Genomic DNA, 23,971 nt, shown 5'->3' on the forward strand with positions numbered 1-23,971 from the left:
GGGACGCACGTAATGTCTGTGGGCAAGCCACAGGGAGAGTCTACACCTGCAGGATGTGTAAAATGTCTGTGTGCAAGACACAGGGAGAGTCTACACCCACAGGACACAACCTAATATTAAAGAAAAATTCAGCTGAACTGTATTTCACAAAGCTAAATGTAAAACCACAAAGACAACTCGTTTTTCAAGGAAGGAAATTAGGTACTATGGCTATTTTTCCCATTGTCTTTATGTTTTGTTTTTCAAAACGTTTTCAGTACATTAGCATCCATTTACTATTTCAATAGATAGTGTCGCTGCTGCTGCTGCTGCTAAGTCGCTTCAGTCGTCTCCGACTCCGTGCGACCCCAGAGACGGCAGCCCACGAGGCTCCCCTGTCCCTGGGATTCTCCAGGCAAGAACTCTGGACTGGGTTGCCATTTCCTTCTCCAATGCATGAAAGTGAAAAGTGAAAGTGAAGTCGCTCAGTCGTGTCTGACTCTTAGTGACCCCATGAACTGCAGCCTACCAGGCTCCTCCATCCATGGGGTACCCCAAATTAATTACTGCCACTTTAGTGGGTTCAGGGTGGGACTGGAGAGTTTCTGCTAAGCATCTGATGGCTCATAAACTGGCTGCTGCCTCCCTTTCACGCTGGAGTGCCATCACACTGCTCAGAATACCTGCTCAGGTGTTCCCTTCCCCTGCCGCTAAGGTCTGGAGCACCTCCTCCAGGAAAGGTAGGAAGAGATGAACACTGCACAGTGTTCCTGGGAAAGGGAACTCTGATGAGGATTTCAGGTGAGTGGACTGGCCTCTGACAGCAAGTGAGTTACCTGGATGGTTGTCAGGAAGTTCACTCAGAACATTCTCCATAATCAACAGCTAGTGTGCAGTCAAATGCATTTTATTCTCAAAGAAAATGTAAGTGCCAAAGAGGAGAATGGAGTTACTGGCTGGCATCAGAAAAGATGTGTGTGTTGGTGATCAGCACTTACTGTCTGCATCTGTCCCACATTCGTGGCATTGATTCGGAGGGAATTTCAAGGAAACGTAGGTCTCTGGGAACCTCAGGCAGCTTGGGGAGGAGGATGAGGATGAAAGACGAGCATTTATTGGCACCCACGACTTGCTGACTGGTGAACTAGGACCTTTATTATTTCACCATATCTCTATGGAAAGTATACAGACTAAACTGGGCTTCCCTGGTGGCTCAGTGGTGGAGTCCACCTGCCAGTGCAGGAGACATGGGTTCAATCCCTGGTCCAGGAAGATCCCACATGCCGCGGAGCAACTAAGCCCGTGAGCCATAGCTACTGAGCCCGTGCTCTGCAACGCGAAGATGCCTCAATGAGAAGCCCATGCGCCACAGCTACAGAGTAGCCCCTCCTGCCCCAACTAGAGACAAGCCCACGCGGCAATGAAGACCCAGCACAGCCAAAAATATATACATAGATAAATTAGGAAAAAAAAAAAAACTATCTGAACTGTACCAACTTTGGAAGATTTTAAATAGTGTTTTTATCTTTGGTTTCCATGAGGGACATCCTGGGAGACCTCCAGATTGGGGAAAGGTCAGTTACCTAACATCTCAAGGTGAAACAGTCTTATTTGTGCTGCTGTCCAAATAGGGCAGACCTGTCTAGAGGCCTCTCATTCCCAAGCAAAGAAGGTTAACCTCGCTGATGTAGCCACCCTCACGACAAACAACAACGAAATCTTCTCCATCGCCACATCCACCCACAATGTTTAAACTGTCCCAGTTTGTTTGCTAGCGTTCAAAATCCATCTTCCAGTGTCAGCAGATCTAATACAACAACAAAAGTCACAAGGCTTGTATTACTTCTATTATCTTTCAGAAATTCAGTCACAGTGGAGGAAAACAGGAACAAAAGAAAAGCTAAGAGGAGAAGACAGGAAGAGCGAACAGAATGAAAGATACTAAAGATACTATGAATGAATTCTTTCGGTCATTAGCTTCCTGATTTATTAACCAATTCTCTGGACATCACCACGTGTCAGCACCATGTTAGATGCTGACATAGGAAGTCAAAGGAGGCACGGCCCTTATCGTCACACAGGATAACAGACAAGTCATCAGTAACTAGGGGTCAGTTTCTCAAGTATGATAGGAAGGGTTAACAGCGATGCGCTGTAAGAACCATGCATGAGAAAGGAAATACTATCTAGCCATAAAAAAAAGCCCTTGAGTATACTGTTCATAATTACATGAATAAAAAAGGAAAGAATGTTGTTCCCAAGGTTGGGGGGAAGTCCTGGGTTTTCCTGGTGCCAAAGAAGGTGGTAAAGAATCCACCTGCCAAGACAGGAGACATGGGTTTGATCTTTGGTCTAGGAAGATCCCACATGCTGCAAAGCAACTAACAAACCCATGGGCCACAACTACTGAGCCTGCGCTCTAGAGCCCAGGGAGCCACAACTACTGAGCCCAGGCGCCCTAGAGCCCCATGCTCTGTGACGAGAGAAGCCACCGCAATGAGAAGCCCAGGCACCGCAACTAGAGAGTCGGCCCGCTTGCCACGACTAGAGAAAAGCCTGCACAGCGATGAAAACCCAGCACAGCCAGGTAAATAAACAGTTAAAAAAATATATATACATACTTTAAAAAAAGAAAAAGAAAAATCCTGCCATTTGTGACAACATGGGTGGACTGTGAGGGCATGATGCTGGGTGAACAAATAAGTCAGAGGAAAAAACAAATACCATATGATCTCACTTATGCACGGAATCTGAAAGAAACAAAACCAAAAACCAAACTGAGATACAGAGAACAGATCGGTGGTTGCCAGGGGTGGGGGCTGGGAGGTGGCAGAAACGGTGAAGGGGGTCAAAAGGCACAAACTTTCAGTTATTAAAAAAGAATTAAGTCCCAGCGATGCAATGTACAGCATGGTGACTACAGTTAACAATACTGAATTGACACCACCGTGTGTGAAATAGATGGCTCGTGGGAAGCCGCTATACAGCACAGGACACTCAGCTCCGTGCTCTGTGATGACCTAGATGAGTGGCTGGGGGGAGCCAGGGGAGGGGAGATGTCTATACTTATGGCTGGTGGCTGGGCTTCCCTGGTGGCTCAGATGATAAAGAATCCCCCTGCAAGGCAGGAGACGTGGGTTCGAGCCCTGGTCAGGAAGATCCCTGGAGAAGGAAATGGCAGATCCCACTCTAGTATTCTCGTTGGAGAATCCCATGGACAGAGGAGCCTGATGGGCTACAATCCATTGGGTCGCAGAGAGTCAGACATGACTGAGCAACTAACAGCAAACCACTATGGCTGATTCACACTGTTGTGCAACAGAAGCTAATGCAGCACTGTAAAGCAATTATACTCCAATTCACAGTAATAACAATACTGTATTGAATATTTGAAAGTTGCTAAGAGAGTAGATCTTAAGAGTTATCATCACAAGAAAAAAATGGTAACTGTTCATGTTAACTAGACTCACTGTGGTGTTCATTTTGCAATCTCTATAAATACCAGATCACTATCCTGTACACCCAAAACAAAATGAAAAATACTAGATTTCACTTAAATCTCTATAAGAGAGCCTTCCAGGAAGAGCTGCTGCTTTGTTGAGTTTTGAAGGATTCCAGGACATCGTCTAGACGAAGAGGAAGGAGCAGCAAACACTCGGAGACGCGACTCAGCTGGGAGATGCTCGTGACCAGGGCTCCTGGTACCTTTCTGACAGACAGAAGTAAAGCCAACCGGGGAAGGTCAGAAACCTGAGGACAATTACCTCTTTGGTCCTGGGTTCTTTAAAACAGTTACTGAGGATGCAGTCTAAAAAGACAAGGATGAGATGGCAATGGAAGAATAAATCAGAGTTCCCACCGGGTCAGGAAAAGGTAAGCCAAAGTACAGAGCTGGGGAAGTGTTAGTCACCCAGGATGAACTCTGAGCAAAGGGTGAGAGCAGAGCCTGGGTACTGAGTTCGCAGCTGCACTCCGGGTCCTACGTGTGGAAATGCAGGTGGATGAATGGATAATAGACTGTGATACAGCCTACAAGGAAATACTACTCTGCAACATAAAGGAATGAACTATTGACGCAAACACGTGTGGATGAATCTCAAAATTATGATGTTGCATTAAAGAAGCTAGAGCCACCCCCCCCCAAAAAAAAAAAAACAAAACAAATTACACAGCTTCCGTTTACATGAAATTCCAGAAAATAAAAAATTATCTATGTGACACAAAATCAGTGGTTGCCCAGGGTGGCAGGAGAGAGGAGCAGAACAGCCTTCAAAAATGAGAGGGAAAAGGAACATTTTCATATACACGTGTGAGAGAATCTGTAGCAGCAGAACGACATCCCAAGGTGTGCGAAGGGTGTTGTCCTTTAGGAAAAAAAATCTAGTGGGAAATGATTCCATATGGAAAGTAACATTTACAGAGAAGAATAAAGAGCATCTGAAATGTCTCTACCTGATCACAGAGCCTCAACCCAGAGCCAGCTAACCCCCACCCACCTGACCACGTCCACCGCCACACCAGCATTCCCTCCCACACCCCCAGCATCCCACCCCTGGAGCAGTGCTGGGGGTCACCCAGGTGACATCCTGCACCCGCCCCTTGTCCTGCTGCTAGGAGCGACACCACCTGGGGGTGGGATCCTTCAGAGACCACCCATCGATATCACATCCCCCTTCACTTTCACTCTACCTGAAGTACCGCGTCACTCTTTAAGACAGTATAAAAGAAGTTTGGGGACATCATCATAGATTTCTTTTTCAAAGCTTTCACTGAACACAACTAACAATTTTCCATGCTCTAATGATCATGCTCTTGAAATGTGCTTTGATTATAATCAAGGCTTCCCAGGTGGCACAAGTGGTAAAGGACCTGCCTGTCAACGCAGGAAATGTAAGAGACGCACGTTCGATCCCTGGGTTGGGAAAATCCCCTGCAGGACGGCATGGCAACCCACTCCAGTATTCCTGCCTAGAGAATCTCCATGGACAGAGGAACCAGGCAGGCATAGGGTCAAAAGAGTCAGATACGACTGAGGTGACTGAGCACCAAGGATTTCACTGCATATTCTACTCTATGAAACTCAAACTTGCTGTATACTGTGAGTTTGTAACTGTATACTGGTTATGTGACCATACGTTTCACAGGCAGTTTAGTAATTACCTGTCTCCACAAACCCGTTAGACAGCATCCGCACCGTGGAAACCGAAATAAAATCACTTTTCCTTATATTTGTTTTATCTGAATACTATTCTGAAAGTGGCCTACTGAGGGAAGAATGCAGAGAAACTGGTAGCCCCTTTTGATCAGGATGGTGTATTTCTATTAAAGTATCAGAAGACTGCACTCACGCTCACACCAGTTAGTCACTGTCAACAGACATTTCCAGGTACGTCTCACGTTGTGTGTATGCTCAGTCATGTCCGATTCTCTGCGACGCCATGGAGTGTAGCCCGCCAGGCTCCTCTGCCCATGGGATTTTAAAGGCAAGAGTACTAGAGCAGGTTGCCATGATGCTGCTGCTGCTGCTGCTAAGTCGCTTCAGTCCTGTCCGACTCTTAGCGACCCATGGACTGCAGCCCACCAGGCTCCTCCGAACATGGGATTTTCCAGGCAAGAGTACTGGAGTGGGGTACCATTGCCTTCTCCCAGGTTGCCATTATGTTTCATGTTAATTGCTATCAAATTCAAGCTTTACCCATTCTACACTTAGACAACTGATTTTTTTTTACTTGAATGGAATTTAGACCTTTATCCTTTTTGAATTTATCTTCATTTCCAGCCCCACCTTATACTCTGAAGATTATGCAAACTCCAAATATTTATTTTCCCTTTGGGCTTAGTCACTTTTAAAGTGCCGGCACCTTTATTCAAATTACTAATTAAAACAAGTGGCACAGTCTGCATGTTACGAACTGAATGTTTGTTTCTCTCATATTTGTAGTTGAAGCCTCTCCCCCAGTGACAGGGCCTTTGGGAGATAATTAGATTTTGATGACCTGATGAGGGTGGGTCTTCATGATCGGATTAGTGCCCTAATTATATTAGATTCCCCTGCCAGTCAAATTATTGCCTTCTCTCCAAGAATAAGGAAAGAAAACTGAACCAACATTATTTCTTTTACAATATTCTGGTCTCATTTAAAGATATTATTAAATAGCTTGCATTAATTTCAAGTGTATAAAATGAAATCTGCTATACAGAAAAAGAGTCAATCTCACAGAAAATACAGCCATTCAGGGATTCTATACTGGGTATGTGAGGAGCCAGGAAAGCTGCTAAGGCTGCGATGCAAGATATTTGCAATGATTGCTACAACTTCTATTTCCCCAGGAAGTTGTCAGTGAATACCAAACTCCTTGGAGATTTAACCCAAGGCCAGATAGTTGTATTCAGGACACCTTGGAACAGTACCAGCTTCTGTGTTTGGGCACATGGGGAAGAATGAAGCTCTTTCACAATTAACAGCAGTGATGAAAGGAGATTCTGTTTGTATGTGCTCTGGTTATCAAGTGCTGACCGGAGGGGAGGCAGGTTGGCTGTTCTGCATGTACAAGTGCTATCCTTCCCAAAGTGAAAACAAAGCAAAGCTTTCAATAGTTTCTTCTAAAAGACAGGGGCCAGACTTTATTTCCAATTTTTAAGCGATAATCACACCTTTGTCTTCTACCTATTTATACATCTGTATTCTATTTCTATATGGTCTAAAAATATCTACAGGGACTTCCCTGGAAGTCCAGTGGTTGGGACTTTGCCTTCCAATGCAGGGGGTGTGGGTTTGATCCCTGGTTGGGGGGCTAAGATCCCACATGCCTCAGGCCCCCAAAATCAAAACTTAAAACAGAAACAATATTGTAGCAGATTTAATAAAGACTTTAAAAATGGTCCACATAAAAAAAAACAAAAACAAAAACAAACCTTAAAAACAATACCCATAGCATTTCAGTGAATTCATGGTAACATCACAAGATGTGTACTGCTAATCCTAAGAGACAATCTATGAGTCACATGGATAGACTCTATTATATTCTCCTTCTTTCAAGCCATAAAAACAAACCAATAGTGGGAGTTACTGAGCAATCCAGAATCTCTCCCTGCTGAATGAAATCCTTATCACATCCTCTTTGTTTCAAGTATTACTGATAGGGACAGTTGCTTCACACTTCATTGTGTAAAGCCTTTTCTAAAAGGTAAAGGAAAATCATACCTTTTCCTTAACATTTTAATCCAGATGTCAAATCAAACTGAGCACCATTAGTAGGCTCTAAGAGGAAAAGAAGTCATAGAAAGGCAAAAGGCAGTCTGAGCTGTATGTGAAGGAAAAAAAAAGGCTTTTTTTGATGGTCACGCACTGGACATAGCAAACACCCTCTTTCAACAACACAAGAGAAGACTCTACACATGGACATCACCAGATGGTCAACACCGAAATCAGATTGATTATATTCTTTGCACCAAAGATGGAGAAGCTCTATACAGTCAGCAAAAACAGACCAGGAGCTGACTGTCTCAGATCATGAACTCCTTATTGCCAAATTCAGACTTAAATTGAAGAAAATGGGGAAAACCACTAGACCATTCAGGTACGACCTAAATCAAATCCCTTATGATTATACAGTGGAAGTGAGAAATAGATTTAAGGAACTAGATCTGATAGATAGAGTGCCTGATGAACTATGGACGGAGGTTCGTGACACTGTACAGGAGACAGGGATCAAGACCATCCGCATGGAAAAGAAATGCGAAAAAGCAAAACGCCTGTCTGGGGAGGTCTTACAAATAGCTGTGAAAAGAAGAGAAGCAAAAAGCAAAGGAGAAAAGGAAAGATATAAGCATCTGAATGCAGAGTTCCAAAGAATAACAAGAAGAGATAAGAAAGCCTTTCTCAGCAATCAATGCAAAGAAATAGAGGAAAACAACAGAATGGGAAAGACTAGCGATCTCTTCAAGAAAATTAGAGATACCAAGGGAACACTTTATGCAAAGATGGGCTTGATACAAGACAGAAATGGTATGGACCTAACAGAAGCAGAAGATATTAAGAAGAGGTGGCAAGGATACATAGAAGAACTGTACAAAAAAAGATCTTCACAACCTGGATAATCACGATGGTGTGATCACTCACCTAGAGCCAGACATCCTGGAATGTGAAGTCAAGTGAGCCTTAGAAAACATCACTACGATCAAAGCTAGTGGAGGTGATAGAATTCTAGTTGAGCTGTTTCAAATCCTGAAAGATGATCCTGTGAAAGTGCTGCACTCAATATGCCAGCAAATTTGGAAAACTCAGCAGTGGCCACAGGACTGGAAAAGGTCAGTCTTCATTCTAATCCCAAAGAAAGGCAATGCCAAAGAATGCTCAAACTACCGCACAATTGCACTCATCTCACATGCTAGTAAAGTAATGCTCAAAATTCTCCAAGCCAGGCTTCAGCAATACGTGAACCGTGAACTTCCAGATGTTCAAGCTGGTTTTAGAGATGGCAGAGGAACCAGAGATCCAATTGCCAACATCTGCTGGATCATGGAAAAAGCAAGAGAGTTCCAGAGAAACATCTATTCTGCTTTATTGACGATGCCAAAGCCTTTGACTGTGTGGATCACAATAAACTGTGGGAAATTCTTTAAGAGATGGGAATACCAGCCCACCTGACCTGCCTCTTGAGAAATCTATATGCAGGTCAGGAAGCAACACTTAGAACTGGACATGGAACAACAGACTGGTTCCAAATAGGAAAAGGAGTACATCAAGGCTGTATATTGTCACCCTGATTATTTAACTTCTATGCAGAGTACATCATGAGAAACGCTGGGCTGGAAGAAGCACAAGCTGGAATCAAGATTGCAGGGAGAAATATCAATAACCTCAGATATGCAGATGACACCACCCTTATGGCAGAAAGTGAAGAGGAACTAAAAAGCTTCTTGATGAAACTGAAAGAGGAGAGTAAAAAAGTTGGCTTAAAGCTCAACATTCAGAAAACAAAGATCATGGCATCTGGTCCCATCACTTCATGGGAAATAGATGGGGAAACAGTGGAAACAGTGTCAGACTTTATTTTGGGGGCTCGAAAATCACTGCAGATGCTGATTGCAGCCATGAAACTAAAAGACGCTTACTCCTTGGAAGGAAAGTTATGACCAACCTAGATAACATATTGAAAAGCAGAGATATTACTTTGCCAACAAAGGTCCATCTAGTCAAGGCTATGGTTTTTCCAGTAGTCATGTATGGATGTGAGAGTTGGACTGTGAAGAAGGCTGAGCGCCAAAGAATTGATGCTTTTGAACTGTGGTGTTGGAGAAGTCTCTTGAGAGTCCCTTGGACTGCAAGGAGATCCAACCAGTCCATCCTAAAGGAGATCAGGCCTGGGTGTTCACTGGAAGGACTGATGCTGAAGCTGAAATTCCAATACTTTGGTCACCTCATGCAAAGAGTTGACTCACTGTAAAAGACCCTGATGCTGGGAGGGATTGGGGGCAGGAGAAGGGGATGACAGAGGATGAGATGACTGGATGGCATCAGTGACTTTATGGACGTGAGTTTGAGTGAACTCCGGGAGTTGGTGATGGACAGGGAGGCCTGGCGTGCTGTGATCCATGGGATCACAAAGAGTCAGACACGACTGAGTGACTGAACTGAACTGAACTGGTATTTATGATGGCATCAGAATTTTACAGATGATTTTAGGTACCTCATGTTATTCTGAGCACCTTCTGGATGTCACCTTAATTAATCAATCAACATTCAACCATCAGGCCAACACTGCCTCCCAAACCACTGGGCTGAGGATAAAAACAAGACAACTCTATGGGGGGTGTGGAGAGAAGAGAGCAGTGAGAAGTGTTATCTATTTGACAGATGAGATAAGGCAGAAGATAAAATGACTACAACTATACATCATCCATGGCTAAGCTGATTATCTCTGCCAAGATACCATGTCAAAATAAAGAAAATTACATAAATATAAGTCTGACACCCATGTTTTTAAAAACAGCATTGCATCACAAATCTCTCCTAGTTCTTCCCAAGCTATTGTTCTGAATCCTGTTAGATGAGCACTTTTATGAAATATTACCATCTGTAATCCTTTTTTTGTTTTTTTAGCCTCATGGCATGTGGTATCTTAGTTCCCAGACCACCTCAGTCCCCTGCAGTGGAAAGGTCTTAACCACTGGACCACCAGAGAAGGCTCACTATCCTTAATCTTATTAACCAGTCATTTCTATTCAGTGAAGAATAGAAAGCATTTTGCAGTGTGTTTCCTCAATTTTCTTTAAAGTGCTAAACAACAGATGCTTCAAGCCCTCCTCTGTGGTCCCCACCCTCTATCTCTACTTCCAAGTAAGACAGCTGTCCCCTTCTTTGCCTATATAAGAATTTTGAAGCTACTACTGGAGATCAACATAAAACATAGTGATTTACTTTATTAGATAACTAAATAAAAATATTTTTAACTTCATATATGGTGCCAGTGTCCGAAGTATGTTGGCCCAAAGGGTAATTTGGAAATGAACTGGGCAGACAGGACTGAAGTCGGTGAAAGTGAATCTACAGCCTTTCAGAGGAATACTGAGTTATTTCTCTAGCAAGCTGAGTTACTTTACTCATTTTCATTCAATAATTTTTTAGTTTAACTTCATGCAAGCAAGGTCTTTTGAATGCTTATCTGCCATGTAACTTTTAGTAGAGTAGAAGAAATATTTTAAAATGAATACAGGCCTGAAGAAGTCAAAGTCTCTCAGTCGTGTCTGACTCTTTGTGACCCCATGAACTATACAGTCCATGGAATTCTCCAGGCCAGAATACTGGAGTGAGTAGCCGTTCCCTTCTCCAGGGGATCTTCCCAACCCAGCTAAAGCAGCTGTAACAGGCTCACAGTGTTTTCCCTCCCAGTCTTTAAAAGAGAAAAGATAAATTCAGTAATGCTAAGGGTACCGCCTCTGGGCAGCAGAAGTGGGGGTGAGCCACATTCCAGAGTTCTATTTAGGAAGGTAGTGGATGCCACTTGGTTTTCAGGAAGATTATGTGAGCACGTGAACTTCACTAGTGACCTCACTTGATTCTAGTTGTTTCTAGTTATTTCTCAAGTTGTGGCCCAACTTAGTCTCTAGAGCCTTAAGAGACAGAAAAAGCTCCCCGGTCTCACTGTGTGAAAATGGGTGCTGGATTTACATAAAGGTGGAAAGTCAAAGCAGGAGATGTTAGACGGGTCTTTTAAAAAAAAAAAAAAGAAAGAAAGTCTGACCAACTAATTTGCATGGCTTTTAAACAGCCCCGAGGCTGAAAATGGAAAGACCACGGCAGCCAGCAGCAGGCTGGGCGAAAAGGTCAGAAGACGCCGGCGGGGCTGCGAGCTTCTGCTGCTCAGCATGTGGTGGGAAATCCTCAGCAATCCTTCCCGGCTGTAACACGAGGGACCAGCCAACTCTTCCGCGTTAATCCTGGACTCGGGTTAGGTGTTATATTACAGATCCCTGGGACAGCCACCAAGCAGCTGATTCTTAAATAGCAAGTCTCCTTGGTTTCTTCACCAGACAAGCTAGAAATTGCAGGGAAATGGAAGCAGTTTATTTTCTTCATGTCCATTGTCTCACTAAAATAGAGCTCTGAAGCCCACCAGGACATGAAGCATGAGGCAGCAGCTGCTAACAATCAAAGGGAAAACCTTACAACACACGCCTTCCCCGGTTCTCTCTTCCCTCTGAGTGAGCAGGAGTCCGATTTTCACCTAACTGTTTATAAGCCTAAATGTCAGTCACTCAGTTGTGCCCGACTCTCTGTGACCCAATGGACTGCAGCCCCCCAGGTTCCTCTGTCTATGGGATTTTCCAGGCAAGGATACTGGAGTGGTTTTTCATTTCCTTCTTCAGGGGATCTTCCCGACCCAGGGACTGAACCTGAGTCTCCTGTACTGCAGGCATATTCTTCACCGACTGAGCTACCAGGGACTTATTCTAGCTTGCTATTCCTTCAATCTCAAGAATTTCCTAATAGAGTCACTTAAATATGTTCACAGACAAAGCTATGTAACTCCATGACAGCAATGGTTATTTTCAGTTCAGTTCAGTCGTGTCGGACTCTTTGCGACCCCATGAACCGCAGCACGCCAGGCCTCCGTGTCCATCACCAATTGCCGGAGTCTACCCAAACCCATGCTCGTTGAGTCAGTGATGCCATCCAACCATCTCATCCTCTGTCGTCCCCTTCTCCTCCTGCCCTCAATCTTTCCCAGCATCAGGGTCTCTTCAAATGAGTCTGCTCTTTGCATCAGGTGGCCAAAATACTGGAATTTCAACTTCAACACCAGTCCTTCCAATAGTTATTTTAACTTAGGATAAAATCTTTTAGAATAAAACACATTCATGTCAGTCTCATAAGGGTAACTTGCATGCACTTAGCAGAGTGTCAGAATGTAGGACTAACTCAATGTTACACACATTATTAATTAAAGCTCCCAGAAGGGGCTTTCCTAGTTCAGTGGGATCTCTTAAAGGAGATGCCCACACATTTATTTACCCACTTAGTAAAGACGACTGCTTCCCTATAAAGTCAGCAACCGTCTTCATGTGGCAGAAAGAACTGGAACACGAGTTACGGGACCCAGTTCTTGCCCAGACACCGGCACCAACAAGTACTGTGGCCGTGAACCTCATTCACAAAATATGGAGGAAAAAATCAAGGCATCTAATTCAACTTTGCAGCCAAAGTCGGAAATGCTTGATTTCCACAATAATTCCAATAGAAACCCACCCACCCTACTGGAAAACCTCTAGTGAAACACTTCTCACTGCTTGGCAAGATAGCACGGTCTATTTTTAGAATGTTTCTCAATTTTAGGAAACCATTCCTTATTTTGGGTTAAAAATATTTCTCCATCCAACGGTTACCCACCAGTCCTAATTCTCGCCTCTAAAATCACACATGACACCAGGACCGTTTTCCTTTCACCTGAGAGCCCTAAACATACTTGACATTTCATATCAAGCCGTCACTTATTCCAAAAGCCTCAGTAAACTCCCCTTCCCCGTTCTCCCTCCCGACTTTGTTGTTTGGCCTTTCCTGCTCCCTTCTTGCTCCTCCCACAAGCATTAATTCATAAACCATCAGACACCCATCCACAGATGTGACAGGCACTCTCGACCCTCGCTTTCTTCAGCCTCCTCTTCTGGCTTTATTCCAGTTAGTCTGTCAATATCTTTGTAAAATACAGAGCCTTCAGAAGTGAACATTTTCAGAATGTGGTAGAACTATTACCTCTTACTGTGAATGAAAGTGAAAGTGAAGTCGCTCAGTCATGTCCGACTCTTTGCGACCCCATGGACTGTAGCCTACCAGGCTCCTCTGTCCATGGGATTTTCCAGGCAATAGTCCTGGAGTGGATTGCCATTTCCTTACTGTGAATACGAGTAACCAATTTCCATTGATATAACCAATTCCTTTTGCCTGTGCCTAAAAACTTCCCCCAATACCATCCCTCCAAATGGGCCAAATTTGGACTTTTGTTGGGGAGAATCTACTGACATAGATTTCTCTTCTCTTCCGTCAACTAAATGATGACTACAGAGCTTCTTAATGCAGTGTGTGAGTTGCGTAGTCTCTGGGGATTTGGTTTTGCTTTAGATTTGGATGTAGTGCTTTAACTCCGGAATAGAATAGCTTTTTGCCCTAGAATGCTATATACTATATACCTCCCTTGCGGTGGCTGCTCTGATAAGCTCCAGCTTCATTTAACTTTACATTTATCTGACTCTTCAGTTTGGCCACTTTTTATAGATTTTACTCTTGGCAAGAAGCTGGTGGCAACAAACAGGCAGATCTGTGATTGAATGGCTTCAGCCCAGAGTAACTATTTCCATCAGCAGAGAACTGCCTATGAGTTGTAAAAATGGGTGTAGTTCTCTTTTCTTCTTTTCTTTTTACATACTGACTGGTTCATAAAGAAAGCATTAATTCTCCTTCATTAGTTACCTACAGCTGTCAGGAAGCGAGTTTTTTAAAAAAAAAATTAAAACAATCAGGAATTCCTAATTTCAGAATTACCTCCAATGTCACTGATTTCTTCATCATAGAAACTAGATGATAATGGTCTTCCTAGGTGGCGCTAGTGGTAAAGAATCTGCCTGCCAACGTAAGAGACGTGGGTTTGATCCCTGGGTCGGGAAGATCCCCTGGAGGAGGAAATGGCAACCCACTCCAGTATTCTCACCTGGGAAATCCCATGAACAGAGGAGCGTGGTGGGGTACAGTCCATGGGGTCACAGAGAGTCAGACAGGACTGAGCACATAGCACACACACAGACAATAATAACTGCAATAATAAATGAAAATGGAATGTGTTTATCAGGAATTAGCCGTCATATTTATTGGGCATATTAGATACTATTATCTCACTTAATTCTTTCAGCTACTCTATAAAATAGATATTTTCACCTCCTTCAACAGAGCAGGAAAGTGAGGCTTTGAGAAATAAAGCAACTTGTCTAACTTCCATGAGCTAATAAATAATGAACCACTACCCTCCGCTTAGAGGAATGTTGTGCCTTCTTGCCACCCACTCAGCTGGTGATTATTTTTAGCCAATCCTGGGTCTGGTGTGTGTGGGAGTTATGTTAAAGGAGACAGCATGGCATTCAGGGTGGTTCCTTGGAAAGAATGGGGGTTTTACAAGGGTTCTAGTCTTGGTTCTGACAGTAAGTAGCTGTATAACCTTGGGCAAGGTAATCATCTGGGAGTAATATCTTTGCTATCTATAAAATAAGCATCCTAACGTACGTGAAGCTTAGAGGATGTCATATCTGTGAAAGCATCTATGACGGGCCCGTGCCCGAAGCAGGCGCTGAACAGGTGTTCATTCATTCCCTGCATTTTCAGGCCCCCACTGAGCAGCACAGTCATGTCTGTGTCTCTTTTCCACCATCACCCTTGGATCATCTAGAGGGAGTGACGTCATAGAAGAAATGTCCCTTCTTGAATTTAGGCTTATCTCAACAGTGATGTCTTAAAAAAAAATTTTTTTTTAATGGTCCTTTTTCAAAAAATTAGAAGAGGAAGTGCAGTAGTGTAAAAAGTAGAGTAACGAAATTCTAGTTTGAGTTATAACACAGGAAAAGGACCCAAGGGATATTCAACATGAATATTCGCAGACAGCACTGCCTAAGTTAGCAGTTAGAGTGAACAGCTGCTGCATGCAGGCGTTCAGAGTCCGTCCCCATGGCCTCCTGCGAGGACACGTGAGCATCTCTCCCCAGCCTGCCTTGGTTTCCCTGTCTGCTAAGAGGAGGTGTTGGTACCAACTCCCAGGCCTGCCCTGAGGATGAGTAAATACAGGAAAGATTTCCCTGAGAGTTCCTGGAGCTCTGGCTTACTAAGGGTGATCAGGTGCTATTGTTGGTGTCTGGCTATTGTCCCTCTATGGCGCCTAGGAAAACACCCTTCTTCCTCTGATGAATGTTGAGAACGACAAACAGGCCGGCCCATCTACAGTTTATCCTTTAGTCCTCTAAAACCGCATGGCGACTGAGTCTGACCCTGTAAGGTCCTTCTTTCAGAGTTGGTTCCGCCAGCCAAAAAAGGAGGGACTAGGGTCTCAGCAAACAGAAGACCATCCTGTCTTGAGGCTCATCTGTCCTACATGTGCTATTCATATCAGATCTCTAATGCAGATCCCACATCCATTTTCAACTTAAGAAAAAAACGGAAAGGCATAAAAAGGTAAAGAAGAGTAAAATAAGTACCACATGTCAAAACTCTATCACATTTGTTTCAAATCTTTTAAAATTAATTCAATATTTACTGAATACACCTAGCAGGTGCTGGGAATAGAGGAATAAAACATAATTGATCAAGTCGCCCTTGCCTTTGCATGCCTCCCTGACCCTGTGTCCCTTATTCCCTCCTCAGATATAACCACTGCAACCGTTTTGATATAAGGCCTTCTTGTCCATTTTTTATACATTTACATACAGATATTCAAACAAAAATCACATTGCTTTTGTACATTTTAAGGGTGCATATAAATTATACTTGATTTCTGCAGCTTCATCTATTCCAGTTCACTCACTGTAACTGCTGTTATGTATCACATCATATGAATATTCTATAATGTTATGCATTATAGGTTTTTTAGGCTTTATAGGTTATTTCCAGTTTGGGGGCTACTACAATGATGATGCTTTATCCAAGTCTCCTTGTGTTCATAAGTGAGAATTTCTCTGGGAATTGCTATGTTGTTTATTAAAATGTCTAATTTTGGTAAAAACTGCCACAGTGCTCTAAGAGAAGTTACAGGATTTGCTGCTGTCAGCATCCTAAAGTTTTTGTCAAGTTCGTGTGTGCCGCATGGCTTTAATTTGCATTTCCTTATTGCTCCTGCGGTTGCGCACGCCTTTCAATGTTTGTTGACTTGTGGTTTCCCCTGCAGTGAGCTGCCATTAATAACAGCTGCCCATCCACGCTTCTGACAGGTTGCTTATCTGCTGTTTGCACTTATGTGTGCATGGTCAGTCACGTCCCATTACTCGCAACCCCATGGACTGTATGTAGCCCGCCACGCTCCTCTGTCCATGGGATTTCCCAGGCAAGAATACTGGAGTGGGTTGCCATTTCCTCCTCCAGGGGACCTTCCCGACCCAGGGACTGAACTCGTATCTCCTGTGTCTTCTGCACTGGTAGGCGGATTCCTTACCACTGAGCCACCTGGGAAGCCTTTCCATCTACTGATTTTATAAAAGTCATCTATATAACAATCTATACTCTTACACAGACGGCAAATACCTTCTCCTGGTCTGTTGCTTGTTTTTAAAATCTCTATCTAATAGTGTCTTCTGCCATGTCAAAATTTAACATTTTGATGTGATCAAATCTGTCACTTTTTATGGTTGGTGATTTTTCAGTCTTGCTGAAATTACCATGGGTAGCAGGAAAGTCAATTACTATAATGAAACAAGCGATGGTGGAAGAATGAGAGGCAGGTATAGAGTGGGCTTGAATCCTCAAACCACCACGTACTAGTCATAGGACTCTGAATAAAACAAGCCGAGTCTGTTTCTTCTCGCTGGACGCGTCTGACCATTTATCCCGTGAGTACTCTCTGGGTGTCTGTTGCACACTAGCACCGTCCTAGTGTGGAAACTGCAGCGCTAAGCAAGATGTACAAAGTTCTTGCCCTTGCAGACCTTATGCTGCAGAGGGGAAGGCAGATCATGAACTAAGCAACTAACCGACAACTGAGATGCTGTGAACATGTCCTGTAAACTGAAAAGCATGCAAACATGTGGTGTTATGATTATCACTATGAGGGACATTGTGGAGAGTTCTTCTAAGGTTGCTCACACACTGAAGGTATAATTATCCTATTTTTTCTTTTTAAAAAAGAATGAACCATACAAGGCAAAGCAACTACTAGGTAGGAAAGGGTTTTATGTGCGAGGGCATCATGGACTTTGACCAGCAACCTGGAGACTTCCCTCCACTTGGTTCAAAGTCCTCCTCCAGCCTTGCCTGAACCAGTCCTCTAAGCAACAGCTTCATGCCAGGAAGATGGGTCTGTTCCCTGCCCGCAACATATCCAACGAGTCTTCGACTTTTCTCACCTAATCTTAGCCTCTTCTAACACTGTCCTCTCCTAGATCATGAAAAGTAATAAGCCCCATACCATCCACCTATTTCATTTGGTTTTACACATACACTAAAATTTATAATCAATTTCCACTACTGAACTGATAGGGGAAAAGTAGGAAAAGAAGCAGCAAATATATAAAATCATGTATATCATACATATATATGATATATTCTTTCCTCATGATTTGCAATACAACATACTAATCCAAGAATCAGCTATATTTAGGGTTTTAGTATGTGAAGTAATGGCAATCTGGTGGCAAAGGCAGAGCACGGAAGATCTGTTTCCTTGTGCATTTCTAAGGGTTAAGCCATTAGACTAAGCACAGTTAAGAGGCTCAAGACAAAGGCAATCTGATGTGGGCAGTTGGGAAAATAGCTGAAGTTTAATCTGATTACGTGGCACTCTTAGAAGGTTCCAAAATGGTACTTCAAATCCATTAAACAATTTTCAAAATACATTCAGTTATGTGACTGCATCTGTGGGTGAGAATCATTCAGTGAGAAAAACTGCTCTGAAACGAGAACACACTTTAGCCTTTCATTTTTCACTATTTAACAGAATTCATGCAGCCTAAAGAAAAGGACAAAGAATAAAGTCTTTATCACTTTTTCATTCTCTCCAGAAAAAGTCCTGAATGTCAAAACTAAAATCTCAGGAATATGAAAAACTTTTTAATGTAAATATATCAATCAAGTTAGATTTTTAAAGATCTCTATCCTGGGCATAGAGAAAAGTTAGGTTTGTAAATATGAATATGATGAAGTTTCTGTGGGCCACCAGTTTTGAGTATTCACTCTTGGCTAGCTTATCTACTACGAGGGGCCTTATATGTTATCTTACTTGATCTAATATTCAGCTTATGTTACTATATATATTTTATAGATGAGATAAATGGAGTAGAGAATTGAACCTAGGAGTGTGTGGTGAAAGAGTTGTTTTCAAAAGTTGACAACATGAGAATAAGAACTGACACACTGAACTAGCCCCTCATAACCTCCTTACCCAGGCTCTTCCAGCCCCAGCTGTTATGGAAACCAGCTTACTCTTCCTAAACAATGCTTTCATCATTTGGCTCTCCATTCCAAAATCCAGTTTACAAAACCTAGAAGACACTTCCCAGCCTCAGATTCAAGACTTCAAAATCTGGCTCGATTCATCCCGTAATTCCCTTGGTCTCTAGCCTTCCAACTCAACTCTTTTTTGAGCACCTATTCTGTGCTAGGCTCGGCAAAGATGTGTCCTTGTCTGTCACAAGCTGCTCATAGCATACAGTTCAGTTCAGTCGCTCAGTTGTGTCCGACTCTTTGCGACCCCATGCATCACAGCACGCCAGGCCTCCCTGTCCATCACCAACTCCCGGAGTTCACTCAGACTCACGTCCATTGAGTCCGTGATGCCATCCAGCCATCTCATCCTCTGTCGTCCCCTTCTCCTCCTGCCCCCAATCCTTCCCAGCATCAGAGGCTTTTCCAGTGAGTCAACTCTTCGCATGAGGTGGCCAAAGTACTGGAGTTCGATAGCATACAGCTTTTACTCAAATGTACTTGTTACTGCTTTCTGCTTCCTTACCAAGTTATATCCCTAGATGGAATGTTCAATTCTACCTTCCTTTTTCCTACCTACTAAAATCCAACCTACTCAAGATCCAGTGTTGACCCCCAGCACCTTTATGATCATACACTAACCATCTTTGCTAGAAAGTGTCCCTCGTTCCTTGAGAACTCCACCTAGAACACTAGCTTCCACATTCATGTACACGGGATTCCAAGTGCACAGATTCCGCAGCCCAGCGTTCAGATTCTGAGTCCACACGTGTGGCTTCACCAAGTCTGGGGATGTACATTTAAAATTCCTGCTCCTTCCACCCACGCTAGCTCTCCGATGACAGGTTTGATGTTTTTCTCTCTCACTGAATTGCCTCCTCTTCTGAGTACGCTGGTGTCACAGACTCAAATCTTGACCTCAGCTTTATCAACCCTGATGATTTCTGGCTTTTCAGTTACCAGCCACCTCCTGGTCCCGATCACATTCTTGGCCTGATATTGAAGCAAACGTGCCTTGTATTGCAGGGTTTAGATTTTTTTTTAAATAACACAACTAGTCATCGTATCATGTAAGTCTTCTTACTGGGTAAAATGTTACACAGACATAAAGCACATTTACTGGCCTGAGTGACTGGTCATCTCGGCTGCTGACTTGTGCATATGCTCCTGCTGGAGGACCCAAGAGTCTCTCGCTGCATGGCTGACTTCCTGAAGCAGGAACTGTCTTTTCGATGGAAACTGACAGTGCCAAGCGTACTGCCCGTTACCAACCACGTGCCAGATGAATGAACCAGTGGGCACACCTACTCAAAGGCTTACTGAGGCATGTACTACGTCTCCTTGATGTCAATTTTAAAGAACATGGTACTCAATGTAGAGAACAGTTCTCTTTCCATCAAAAGAAGAATTAACGCAATTCCAAAAATTAATGCAATTCTATCAATTCCCAAAGTGTGTACCAAGGACTTATGACTATGACAGACACCTGTTCTATCTTACATAAAGCAAGCACCACTAAGGTCAGTGTTCTTTTCAGAAATCTGTTACAACAGGGACAAATCCACTTACTTTTAAATTGTAAAGCGAAAAAGATTTATGGTACAGTAAATATAATTTACAAAGAAACCAAAAAACCGCAGAAACACTTTAGTAGGAGAGGGAGGATCTTGAAGGGGTCAAGGTAAGCACCACACTGTTGCTGAAGAAACACGGCAGTGAAGGCAGTATGCTTTGAGTCTGAAACAGACTTTAGCCAGTAAATCCCAAGATGATTTGTGACACATGCCATTTCTTCTTAGTAATCGGAATAGATAAGAGGCCAAAGGACAGCAATGCTTTCCTTGAATATACAAAGAACTAACAACTCTCTAGCCCGTGGAGAAAAGGGATGTGAAACAGCCTCCAGGTACAATTCTGACAGCAGAGTATTTTGCTGACAACCCAAGACACCCTCTCTCGGCATAACTTCATCAACATTAAACAGCCAGGAAATCTGTTAATTTCAAAAAATCTAGGAAGCTGCTGGCTCCAAGAGAGGGCGTCTTCCTGGGATGAAAGCCTTTGAGAAAGTCGAAGCACAGCAGCCCTCCTTCCCAAGGTGCCTGGAGAGCCCCGCACAGACCCTCCAGAGGCAGAGAGGAGAGTCGCTCTCAGGCTGAGCCCTCCGGAAAACTCCAAGTGGCCTCACTGATTTTTGCCTTATGTACACCTTCTGATTTCTTCTTGAAAGGCACGAGTTAATTTTTAATCTAACTTTTCAGCATCAGTTCAGTTCAGTCGCTCAGTCGTGTCCGACTCTTCGCGACCCCATGAATCGCAGCACGCCAGGCCTCCCTGTCCATCACCATCTCCCGGAGTTCACTCAGACTCATGTCCATCGAGTCCGTGATGCCATCCAGCCATCTCATCCTGTGTTGTCCCCTTCTCCTCCTGCCCCCTAATCCCTCCCAGCATCAGAGTCTTTTCCAATGAGTCAACTCTTCGCATGAGGTGGCCAGAGTACTGGAGTTTCAGCTTTAGCATCACTCTTTCCAAAGAAATCCCAGGGCTGATCTCCTTCAGAATGGACTGGTTGCATCTCCTTGCAGTCCAAGGGACTCTCAAGAATCTTCTCCAACACCAGAGTTCAAAAGCATTAATTCTTTGGTGCTCAGCTTTTTTCACAGTCCAATTCTCACATCCATACATGACCACTGGAAGAACCATAGCCTTGACTAGATGGACCTTTGTTGGCAAAGTAATGTCTCTGCTTTTGAATACACAATCTAGGTTGGTCATAACTTTTCTTCCAAGGAGTAAGCGTCTTTTAATTTCATGGCTGCAGTCACCATCTCCAGTGATTTTGGAGCCCCCCAAAATAAAGTCTGACACTGTTTCCACATCTATTTCCCATGAAGTGATGGGACTGGATGCCATGATGTTCTTTGTTTTCTGAATGTTGAGCTTTAAGCCAACTTTTTCACTCTCCTCTTTCACTTTCATCAAGAGGCTTTTTTTTTTTTTTTACTTTATTTTACTTTATAATACTGTATTGGTTTTGCCATACATTGACATGAATCCACCACGGGTGTACATGAGTTCCCAAACGTGAACCCCCCTCCCACCCCATATCATCTCTCTGGATCAACCCCGTGCACCAGCCCCAAGCATCCTGTATCCTGCATCAAACATAGACTGGCGATTCATTTCTTACATGATAGTATACATGTTTCAATGCCATTCTCCCAAACATCAAGAGGCTTTTTAGTTCCTCTTCACTTTCTGCCATAAGGGTGGTGTCATCTGCATATCTGAGGTTATTGATATTTCTCCCAGCAATCTTGATTCCAGCTTGTGTTTCTTCCAGTCCTGCGTTTCTCATGATGTACTCTCCATAGAAGTTAAATAAGCAGAGTGACAATATACAGCCTTGACATACTCCTTTTCCTATTTGGAACCAGTCTGTTGTTCCATGTCCAGTTCTAACCGTTGCTTCCTGACCTGCATACAGATTTCTCAAGAGGCAGGTCAGGTGGGCTGGTATTCCCATCTCTTAAAGAATTTCCCACAGTTTATTGTGATCCACACAGTCAAAGGCTTTGGCATCGTCAATAAAGCAGAAATAGATGTTTCTCTGGAACTCTCTTGCTTTTTTCATGACCCAGTGGATGTTGGCAATTGGATCTCTGGTTCCTCCGCCTTTTCTAAAACCAGCTTGAACATCAGGAAGGTCATGGTTCACGTATTGCTGAAGCCCGGCTTGGAGAATTTTGAGCATTACTTTACTAGCATGTGAGATGAGTGCAATTGTGCGGTAGTTTGAGCATTCTTTGGCATTGCCTTTCTTTGGGATTGGAATGAAAACTGACCTTTTCCAGTCCTGTGGCCACTGCTGAGTTTTCCAAATTTGCTGGCATATCGAGTGCAGCACTTTCACAGCATCATCTTTCAGGATTTGAAATAGCTCCAATGGAATTCCATCACCTCCACTAGCTTTGTTCATAGTGATGCTTTCTAAGGCCCACTTGACTTCACATTCCAAGATGCCTGGCTCTAGATGAGTGATCACTCCATCGTGATTATCTGCATAGTGGTCAATAAACTTTTTGAACCTGGTCAAAAAAAAAAATTACGGTCTCCCAAGTTGCCATAGCATCTATTATTAAATTCGAAGATTCTAATAACCAAATTCTACTGAGCCTTATAGAAAAATCAGTACATCTTTTAAGTATTGGAAATAAACTCAAATAGTGAACTCTCATTATGAACCAAAACTTCTTGTGCAGAGCTACTGTTGGTCTGAGTGATGTCTCAATACTGCACTCATTCTACTAAAAAACAGACTTTACTTCTTTTGTAAATTAATTATCTACTATTCAGGGTTTCCATATTTATTATACTGGTAAGTAGATTAGGTGTGATATGCACATATATTGTTCATGATCACCTCCATTTAAAATGGCTTTCCCTTATATGCTCCATTTCCATACAAATGAAACAGACTTTTAGGTTTTATGTATATTCATTACTTTTAAATGTATGTGTGTATGTATATCTCTATCCATCTAGCTACCTATTCTTTTAATTTATGAGAAAGAAATTACATGGGGAAGTCATTCTGATTTTTCCCTTCTCATCTATAGTAACAAGAAACAGCTCTTCTTTCATCATATTAGTATGAGAAGAGTACATTTGCACTGGTTCTAGGATAAGGATATAAAGATTAGCAAATGAGATGACATTTTTGGAGTCAGAAGGCTTGTGCCTGGTTTTGTTACCTATAGTATGTGATCCTGAGTAAATCATTTATCTTGTTTGAAACTCAATTTTCTCACCTGTAAATTGGTAGTCTACAGGACTTGTCTCTCTCAAAAGTCTTTTGTGAGGCTTCAAAACAGATAATGTGTGTAAAAATGCATTTAAAAAAATCTTACTGATTAATAACTATAAAATATTACTATGCTTGTAGTGCCCTGAAGTGATAATTCAAAGCCAAAAAAAGGCAACATATGTAAAGTAAAAGTAATTATTCAGTAAATGTATGAATAACAACTTTGTTTATATTATTATTAAACTATTCATCTTTAAAGAACTTAATTATATAATTATAGAACTTAAATCTATAATTAGAGATTTCATTATATAAAAACAATATAATCTGGCCTGGTCTACAAATTATGAAATGCAAGCAGAATTACAGAAATGCATACACATTTTGATTTCAATAAGAACTTATGAAATTACAGGTTTCCCTATTTAGAAATAACAACCTAACCTCCCATAAATATAACGATTATGAAGTATAATACAGATGTGGGAATACACACACATGATCACTTACTAACA

The sequence above is a fragment of the Oryx dammah genome, unplaced genomic scaffold (assembly GCF_014754425.2).
Source record: "Oryx dammah isolate SB20612 unplaced genomic scaffold, SCBI_Odam_1.1 HiC_scaffold_11, whole genome shotgun sequence".
NCBI classification, from domain to species: Eukaryota; Metazoa; Chordata; class Mammalia; order Artiodactyla; family Bovidae; genus Oryx; species Oryx dammah.